We start from the raw sequence: 9,063 nt of genomic DNA, 5'->3' as shown, positions 1-9,063 counted from the left end.
ATTCCTAGGTATTTTATTCTTTTTGTTGCAGTGGTAAATGGGAGTGTTTCCTTAATTTCATTTTCAGATTTTTCATCATTAGTATATAGGAATGCAAGAGATTTCTGTGCATTAATTTTGTGTCCTGCTACCCTACCATATTCATTGATTAGCTCTAGTAGGTTTCTGGTACCATATTTAGGATTTTCTATGTGTAGTGTCATGTCATCTGCCAACAGTGACAGCCTTCATTCTTCTTTTCCGATTTCTTTTTCTTGTCTGATTGCTGTGGCTGCAACTTCCAAAACTATGTTGAATAATAGTGGTGAGAGTTGGCAACATTGTCTTGTTCCTGATCTTAGTGGGAATGGTTTCAGTTTTTCACCATTGAGGATGATGTTGACTGTGGGTTTGTCATATATATGGCCTTTATTATCTTGAGGTAAGTTCCCTCTATGCCTACTTTCTGGAGGTTTTTTTTTATCATAAATGGAGGTTGAATTTTGTCAAAAGCTTTCTCTGCATCGATTGAGATGATCATATGGTTTTTATTCTTCAATGGGTTAATATGATGTATCACATTGATTGATTTGCTTATATTGAAGAATCCTTGCAATCCTGGGATAAAACCCACTTGATCATGGTGTATGATCCTTTTAATGTGCTGTTGGATTCTGTTTGCTAGTATTTTGTTGAGGGTTTTTGCATCTATGCTCATCAGTCATATTGGCCAGTAGTTTTCTTTCTTTGTGACATCTTTGTCTGGTTTTGGTATTAGCGTGATAGTGGCATTGTAGAATGAGTTTGGGAGTGTTCCTCCCTCTACTATATTTTGAAAGACTTTGAGAAGGTTAGGTGTTAGCTCTTCTCTAATGTTGATAGAATTTGCCTGTGAAGCCATCTGGTCCTGGGCTTTTGTTTGTTGGAAGATTTTTAATCACAGTTTCAATTTCAGTGCTTGTGATCTATCTGTTTATATTTGCTATTTCTTCCTGGTGCAGTTTGGGAAGGTTGTGCTTTCCTAAGAATTTGTCCATTTCTTCCAGGTTGTCCATTTTATTGGCATAGAATTGCTTGTAGTAATCTCTCACGATACTTTGTATTTCTGCAATGTCAGTTGTTACTTCTCCTTTTTCATTTCTAATTCTATTGATTTGAGTCTTCTCCCTTTTTTTCTTGATGAGTTTGGCTAATGGTTTATCAATTTTGTTTATCTTCTCAAAGAACCAGCTTTTAGTTTGATTGATCTTTGGTATTGTTTACTTCATTTCCTTTTTTTGTGTGTGTTTTTGGCAGTACGCAGGCCTCTCACTGTTGTGGCCTCACCCGTTGCGGAGCACAGGCTCCAGACGCGCAGGCTCAGGGGCCATGGCTGACGGGCCCAGCTGCTCCACGGCATGTGGGATCTTCCCGGACTGGAGTACGAACCCATGTCTCCTGCATCGGCAAGTGGACTCTCAACCACTGCGCCACCAGGGAAGCCCTCCTTCATTTCTTTTTTTATTTCTGATCTGATCCTTATGATTTCTTTCCTCTGCTAACTTTAGGGTTTTTTTGTTCTTCTTTCTCTAATTACTTTAGGTGTAATAAGGTTAGGCTGTATATTTCAGATGTTTCTTGTTTCTTAAGGTAGGATTATATTGTTATAAACTTCCCTGTTTGAACTGATTTTGCTGCATCCCCTAGGTTTTGGGTCGTCGTGTTTTCATTGTCATTTATTTCTAGGTATTTTTTGATTTCCTCTTTGATTTCTTCATTGATCTCCTGGTTGTTAAGTAGTGTTTTGTTTAGTCTCCACGTATTTGTAATTTTTACAGATTTTTTTCCCGTAATTGATATCTAGTCTCTTAGCGTTGTGGTTGGAAAAGTTACTTGATACGATTTCAATTATCTTAAATTTACCAAGGCTTGATTTTTGACCCAAGGTATGATCTATCCTGTAGAATGTTCCATGAGCACCTGAGAAGAAAGTGTATTCTCTTGTTTTTGGATGGACTGTCCTGTAAATATCAATTAAGTCCATCTTGTTTAATGTTTCATTTAAAGCTTGTGTTTTGTTATTTATTTTCATTTTGGAAGATCTGTCCGTTGGTGAACGTGGGGTGTTAAAGTCCCCTACTATGACTATGTTACTGTAGATTTCCTCTTTCATGGCTGTTAGCATTTGCCTTATGTATTGAGGTGCTCCTGTGTTGGGTACATAAATATTTACAATTGTTTTATCTTCTTTTTGGATTGATCCCTTGATCATTATGTAGTGTCCTTCTTTGTCTCTTGTAATAGTCTTTGTTTTAAAGTCTTTTTTGTCTGTTATGAGAAGTGCTACTCCAGCTTTCTTTTGCTTTCCATTTTCATGGAATATCTTTTTCATCCCCTCACTTTCAGTCTGTATGTGTCTCGAGGTCTGAAGTGGGTCTCTTGTAGACAGCATATATATGGGTCTTATTTTTGTATCCATTCAGCCAGTGTGTGTCTTTTGGTGGGAGCATTTAATCCATTTACATTTAAGGTAATTATTGATATGTGTGTTCCTATTACCATTTTCTTAATTAATTTGGGTTTGTTATTGTAGGTCTTTTCCTGCTCTTGTGTTTTCTGCCTAGAGAAGTACCTTTACCATTTGCTGTAAAATTGGTTTGGTGGTGATATATTCTGTTAGCTTTGTTTGTCTCTAAATGTTTTAATTTCTCCATCAAATCTGAATGAGATCCTTTCTGGGTAGAGTAATCTTGGTTGTAGTTTTTTCCCTTTCATTACTTTAAATATGTCCTGCCACTCCCTTCTGGCTTGCAGAGTTTCTGCTGAAAGATCAGCTATTAACCTTATGGGGATTCCCTTGTATGTTATTTGTTGCTTTTCCCTTTTAATATTTTTTCTTTGTATTTAATTTTTGATAGTTTGATTCATATGTGTCTTGGCGTTTTTCTCCTTGGATTTTTCCTGTATGGGACTCTGTGCTTCCTGGAGTTGATTGACTATTTCGTTTCCCATATTATGAAGTTTTTAACTATAATCTCTTCAAATATTTTCTCAGTCCCTTTCTTTCTCTCTTCTTCTGGGACCCCTATAATTCGAATATTGGTGTTTATAATGTTGTCCCAGAGGTCTCTGAGACTGTCCTCTATTCTTTTCATTCTTTTTTCTTTCTTCTGCTCTGCAGTAGTTATTTCCACTATTTTATCTTCCAGGTCACTTATCTGTTCTTCTGCCTCAGTTATTCTGCTACTGATTCCTTCTAGAGAATTTTTAATTTCATTTATTTTGTTGTTCATCATTTTTTGTTTGCTGTTTAGTTCTTCTAGGTCCTTGTTAAATGTTTCTTGTATTTTCTCCATTCTGCTTCCAAGATTTTGGATCATCTTTACTATCATTACTCTGAATACTTTTTCAGGTAGACTGCCTGTTTGCTTGTCATTTGTTTGGTCTGGTGGGTTTTTACATTGCTCCTTAATCTGCTGTGTGTTGCTCTGTGTTCTCATTTTGCTTAACTTACTGTGTTTGGGGTCTCCTTTTCACAGCCTACAGGTTCGTAGTTCCTGTTGTTTTTGGTGTCTGCCCCCAGTGGCTAAGGTTGGTTCAGTGGTTTGTGTAGGCTTCCTGGTGGAGGGGACTAGTGTCTGTGTTCTGGTGGCTGAGGCTGGATCTTTTCTTTCTGATGGGCAGGTCTGCCTCCAGTGATGTGCTTTGGGGTGTCTGTGACCTTATTATGATTTTAGGCAGCCTCTCTGCTAATGGTTGGGTAATGTTCCTGTCTTGCTAGTTGTTTGGCGTGCGGTGTCCAACACTGTAGCTTGCTGGTCATTGAGTGGAGCTGGGTCTTGGCGTTGAGATGGAGATCTCTGTGAGATTTTCGCCATTTGATTACGTGGAGCTGGGAGGTCTCTTGTGGACCAATGTCCTGAACTCGGCTCTCCCACCTCAGAGGCACAGGCCTGACGCCCAGCTGGAGCACCAAGACCCTGTCATCCACACAGCTCAGAAAAAAAGGGAGGAAAAAAGAAAGAAAGAACGAAAAAATAAAATAAAGTTATTAAATTAAAAAATAATTATTAAAAAAAATTTTTAAGTAATAAAAAAAAGAAAGAATGAATGAAAGAAAGAGAGCAACCAAACCAGAAAACAAATCCACCAATGATAACATGCGCTAAAAACTATACTAAAAAACAAAACAAAACAAAACAAGAAATGGACAGACAGAACCCGAGGAGAAATGGTAAAAGCAAAGCTATACAGACAATGTCACATACAGAAGCGTACACATACACACTCACAAAAAGAGAAAAAGGAAAAAAAAAAAATATATATATATATATATCATTGCTCCCAAAGTCCAATTTGGGATGATTCATTGTCTGTTCAGGTATTCCACAGATGCAGAGTTTATCAAGTTGATTGTGGAGATCTAATGCACTGCTCCTGAGGCTGCTGGGAGAGATTTCCCTTTCTCTTCTTTGTTCGCACAGCTCCTGGGGTTCAGCTTTGGATTTGGCCCTGCCTCTGCCTGTAGGTCGCTGGAGGGCATCTGTTCTTTGCTCAGTTAGGATGGGGTTAAAGGAGCAGCTGCTTCGGGGGCTCTGGCACACTCAGGCTGGGGGAAGGGAGGGATATGGAATGCAGGGCGAGCGTGTGGTGGCAGAAGCCAGTGTGACGTTGCACCAGCATGAGGCGCGCCATGCGTTCTCCCGGGGGAGTTGTCCCTGGATCCCAGGACCCTGGCAGTGGCGGGCTGCACAGGCTCCTGGGAGGGGAGGTGTGGATAGTGACCTGTGCTCGCACACAGGCTTCTTGGTGGTGGCAGCAGCAGCCTTAGCGTCTTATGCCCGTCTCTGGAGTCTGCGCTTTTAGCCACGGCTCATGCCTGTCTCTGGAGCTCCTTTAAGCAGCGCTCTTAATCCCCTCTCCTCGCGCACCAGGAAACAAAGAGGGAAGAAAAAGTCTCTTGCCTCTTCGGCAGGTCCAGACTTTTCCCCGGACTCCCTCCCGGCTAGCCGTGGTGCACTAACCCCTTCAGGCTGTGTTCATGCTGCCAACCCCAGTCCTCTTCCTGCACTCTGACCGAAGCCCAAGCCTCAGCTCCCAGCCTCCGCCTGCCCCGGCAGGTGAGCAGACAAGCCTCTCGGGCTGGTGAGTGCTGGTCAGCATCGATCCTCTGTCCGGGAATCTTTCCACTTTGCCCTCCGCACTCCTGTGGCTGCGCTCTCCTCCGAGGCTCTGAAGCTTCCCCCCTCCGCCACCTGCAGTCTCCACCTGCGAAGGGGCTTCTAGTGTGTGGAAACCTTTCCTCCTTCACAGCTCCCTCCCGCTGGTACAGATCCCGTCCCTATTCTTTTGACTCTGTTTATTCTTTTGGCCTACCCAGGTACATGGGGAGTTTCTTGCCTTTTGGGAGGTCTGAGGTCTTCTACCAGCGTTCAGTAGGTGTTCTGTAGGAGTTGTTCCACGTGTAGATGTATTTCCGATGTATCTGTGGGGAGGAAGGTGATCTGCACTTCTTACTCTTCTGCCATCTTGAAGCTCGGATCCTTGGTTAGCATTCTTATTACTAATGCTTTTACCTATTTAGCTGGTAAATTCTTTCTTTCTTTTTCTTAGCAGTTGTTTTCTTTTCCCTCCAGGGTTTTTCTCTTGTTCTTTCGATTGAAACATATTCCTCTGTCTTCTACTTTTGCTCAGCTTTCTCTGTCTGTATGAAAGTAAGTGAAACCATTACCTGTTGTGGTCTTGAAGAGGTGTCCATGTGTGGGAGTGTCCCTATACTGCCTCTGTGCCCAGTGGCATTGGTAGGAGAGCTGGATCTGATATGAACACAAGTCATGTCTTTCCCCAGGATATGCTGGCAAGTATCACCTCGGTAGTAGGTGGGACTGAAGATGCAGGGGCTACAGCCAGAGCCAGCTGTGGGCAGGGGCTTCTTTTCTGCCTACTGGGCAGACCACCCTATGGGGGACGGGGGCGGGTCCCACATTGCTGGTCAGAAGCCCTGAGGGTTTGCTTCAAGCTGGTTCTTTTCTCTTTAAGCATGTGCTCTCCCCTCTCTCTGCACTAGCACCCTTACCCCAGAGGGGAGCAGTGCTGAGCAAGAGGGACTAGGGCAGGTGGCTCAGCATGGATCTGGACAGGGGCTGTGGCTGTGCTGGCTGCAGTCAGGAACCTGGGCTGATTCTGATGTGCTACCTGTGTGAGCACCAGTGATGGCTGTCCCCACCCTGCTCAGATGCTGCTCCTAGTCTAAGCTACCTTTGTCCCTCACAGCTGAGGTTTCCCTCGGCCACGGCAGTCCTTGCCCCAGTGTAGGGCTGCACTGAGAAGCAAGCAGCCACAGTGGGCTATTGATTCAGGCTGTGGTATGTGCTGGGCTGGTTGAGAAAGATCAGGCAGCGTCCTGTGCAGTTTCAATCCTCCCTCTCTGCCCTGTCTCAGGAGTAACCAAGTATGTGTGCACTCCTCACTAGTGGGGTTCAGGCTTCCTACAGCCCTCATGTTAGTCCTGCCAGCCCTTCAGCCAAGGGAACTCGTCTTCCTGGTTTTGGGCCCCAGGTCTGGGGTTCCCAATATGTAGCTCAAACCAATCACTCCCCAGGGATGATCTCTGTCTGTGTAATCCCCCTCCTTTTCTGAGTCCCCTCCCAGGACAACCAACCTGATTGGTTCTCTTCCCTTCCTACTCAGTTCAGCGTGGGTCTTTCTTATAGCCTTGTTGTAGAGAAGTCTTTCTGCTAATCTTCAGTTAGTTTTCAGTCAGAATTGTTCCACATGTAGATGTATTCTTTTTAATGTAATACTATTTATTTAACTTCAAAAACATTTCAGCATTCTAAACATACAAAAAAAAAAATAACAGAACATTGCAGATAATGTTTAGTACAGAAGGTTCTTGAACTTTCATCAATGCAGTGGTTCTTGGCTTTGCTGACAATGAAGAGTTCTGTGGTTTGTTTAAAAAACAGTTTAAAACTACCGCACTTCAACTTAAAAGGATCCAAAACACGTCTCATGCCAGCTGACCCCCCACCCCTTTCCACAGCTAAGAATGGCAGCGGGATGCTATGTCTCTATATACAGAAACAAGACAACCTGAAGCCAAATGGATGCCCACTGCAGTGTCCACAGGTCCAGCCCCACAGTGCACGCCCTGAGCTATGGCCCCTCCGGAAGGCATCGCTCCTACAGCCTCCACGCCAAGCAAGGAGCGTCAAGAGTGTGTCTCGGTTGCTTTGTTCTTTTTACAAACTATAGATATATACAGTTGAGATCTCAGGATTCCTAGCCAATGACCAAAGAGTTAACACAACCACCTCACCAATTAAAAAAAAAAAAGAAAATGCCAGAAACATCTTTAAATGCCTTGTTACACCAACAGCAAAGTGCACAGAGTGAGAAGAACACGAGAGCCTTTCCATTTTAAAAATGTTTGGAAATATGTACAACTTTGATACAGTTTCCGGGTGCTCCAGACACCCATGGCCACTTCATGTAAACCACTGACAATTGCTAGGGCACTTTGAGAGACTACGATATGATCATGATCCAACTGAGTAATTAAACCTAATTGCCAGACACGTCTGGTAACAGACACGTCTCGGGCAAGAGGTGTGTCAATCCCGGCGCTCCCTACTCTAAGGTATTCACAAGGAGACAGGTCAACAGGTTTTTTTTTATTCATCCTCTTCCTCCTCCTCTTCTTTGTCCTCGTCTTCCTCATCTTCCTCTTCCACCTTTTTCTGGGAAACTTCAGCAGGACCCTTGACGCCATCAGACTTCCCTTTAGACTTACAGTCTGCGACATCCTTCTCATATTTCTCCTTCAACTTTGCTGCCTTGTTGATGTATGGCTGCTTCTCGCTGTCACTTAAGTTATTCCACATCTCACCCAGCTTCTTTGCCACATCTCCAGTAGAGATGCCAGGGTTTGTAGATTTGGTCTTGGGGCGGAATTCAGAACAGAACAGGAAAAATCCAGACGGTGGCCTCTTGGGGGCATTTGGGTCCTTCTTCTTCTTGCCTACCTTAGCTGGTCCATAATCCTTCATTTCCCGATCACAGTGCACTTTATCTGCCTTTGCCATTTCATCAAATTTAGACTTCTCTTTCCCAGACGTTGTCTTCCACCTCTCAGAGCATTTCTTGGAAAATTCTGCAAAATTGACAGGGACCTTGGGGTTTTTCTTCTTATGTTCCTCTCTGCACGTCTTCACAAAGAAGGCATAAGCAGACATCTTGCCCTTTGGTTTCTTGGGATCACCTTTAGCCATCTTGACTGTACTGTTCGCTAGTCTGGGAAGCGCAGGGCTCGACGCGCGGCTCAGCGCTCCACAGCCTGGCACTAGCTGCCTGCACGAGAGCCGCCTGACTGGCCAGCGGGCTCCGCTGTAGTTGTATTTTTTGTTTGTTTGTTTGTTTTGCGGTACTCGGGCCTCTCACTGTTGTGGCCTTTCCCGTTGCGGAGCACAGGCTCCGGACATGCAGGCTCAGTGGCCATGGCTCACGGGCCCAGCCGCGCCGCGGTATGTGGGACCTTCCCGGACCAGGGCACGAACCCGTGTCCCCTGCATCGGCAGGCGGACTCTCAACCACTGCGCCACCAGGGAAGCCCTGTAGATGTATTTTTGATGTGTTTGTTGGGGGAGGTGAGTTCCACATCCTTCTACTCCACCATCTTGATCTTCTCTCCTAAGTGCCAATATTTTTTAAAAATAAATCTCTCAATTTTATCTTTTCTTAAATGTATTTATAACTAGTAATTTCTAGTTAAATTATTTATAATATTTGACTGAGTCTCTCTTTCTTTAATAAGCAGTCTCCTATAACCTTAATCTTGTTTCGGGAGTTTCTCTTTACATGCTAGTCTTAAAAGAAACTAGGTAGTCCCATGTTTCCAGCATCTATCCCTAACGGAGGTTGTATTTACTCTTACATCTCACTTTCCTTACAGCTGTGAAGTGGAAGATATTTCTTCCTAGCTCCCCATGTCTTCTCTTTCTTGCAAAAATTCTGTATCAGTGAGGCTTCTGCAGTAGTTCTGTACCTTATTCACTACTTTCATCTCCAAACATTCTAGAAATTCCCATTATTTCTTGAAGACCT

The 9,063-nt window shown here is 43.7% G+C and overlaps 1 pseudogene; it reads right to left on the bottom strand.

Moving 5' to 3' along the window:
• Positions 1-7,634: 7,634 nt before the first annotated feature.
• LOC112406788 (high mobility group protein B3 pseudogene) lies at positions 7,635-8,306 on the bottom strand (annotated as a pseudogene).
• Positions 8,307-9,063: the final 757 nt, after the last annotated feature.

This window comes from Neophocaena asiaeorientalis, unplaced genomic scaffold (assembly GCF_003031525.2).
Source record: "Neophocaena asiaeorientalis asiaeorientalis breed wild unplaced genomic scaffold, Neophocaena_asiaeorientalis_V1.1 scaffold93, whole genome shotgun sequence".
In the NCBI taxonomy this organism is placed as follows: Eukaryota; Metazoa; Chordata; class Mammalia; order Artiodactyla; family Phocoenidae; genus Neophocaena; species Neophocaena asiaeorientalis.
Note: the sequence above shows the minus strand (reverse complement) of the source record. Positions and strands in the feature narration are given on the sequence as shown.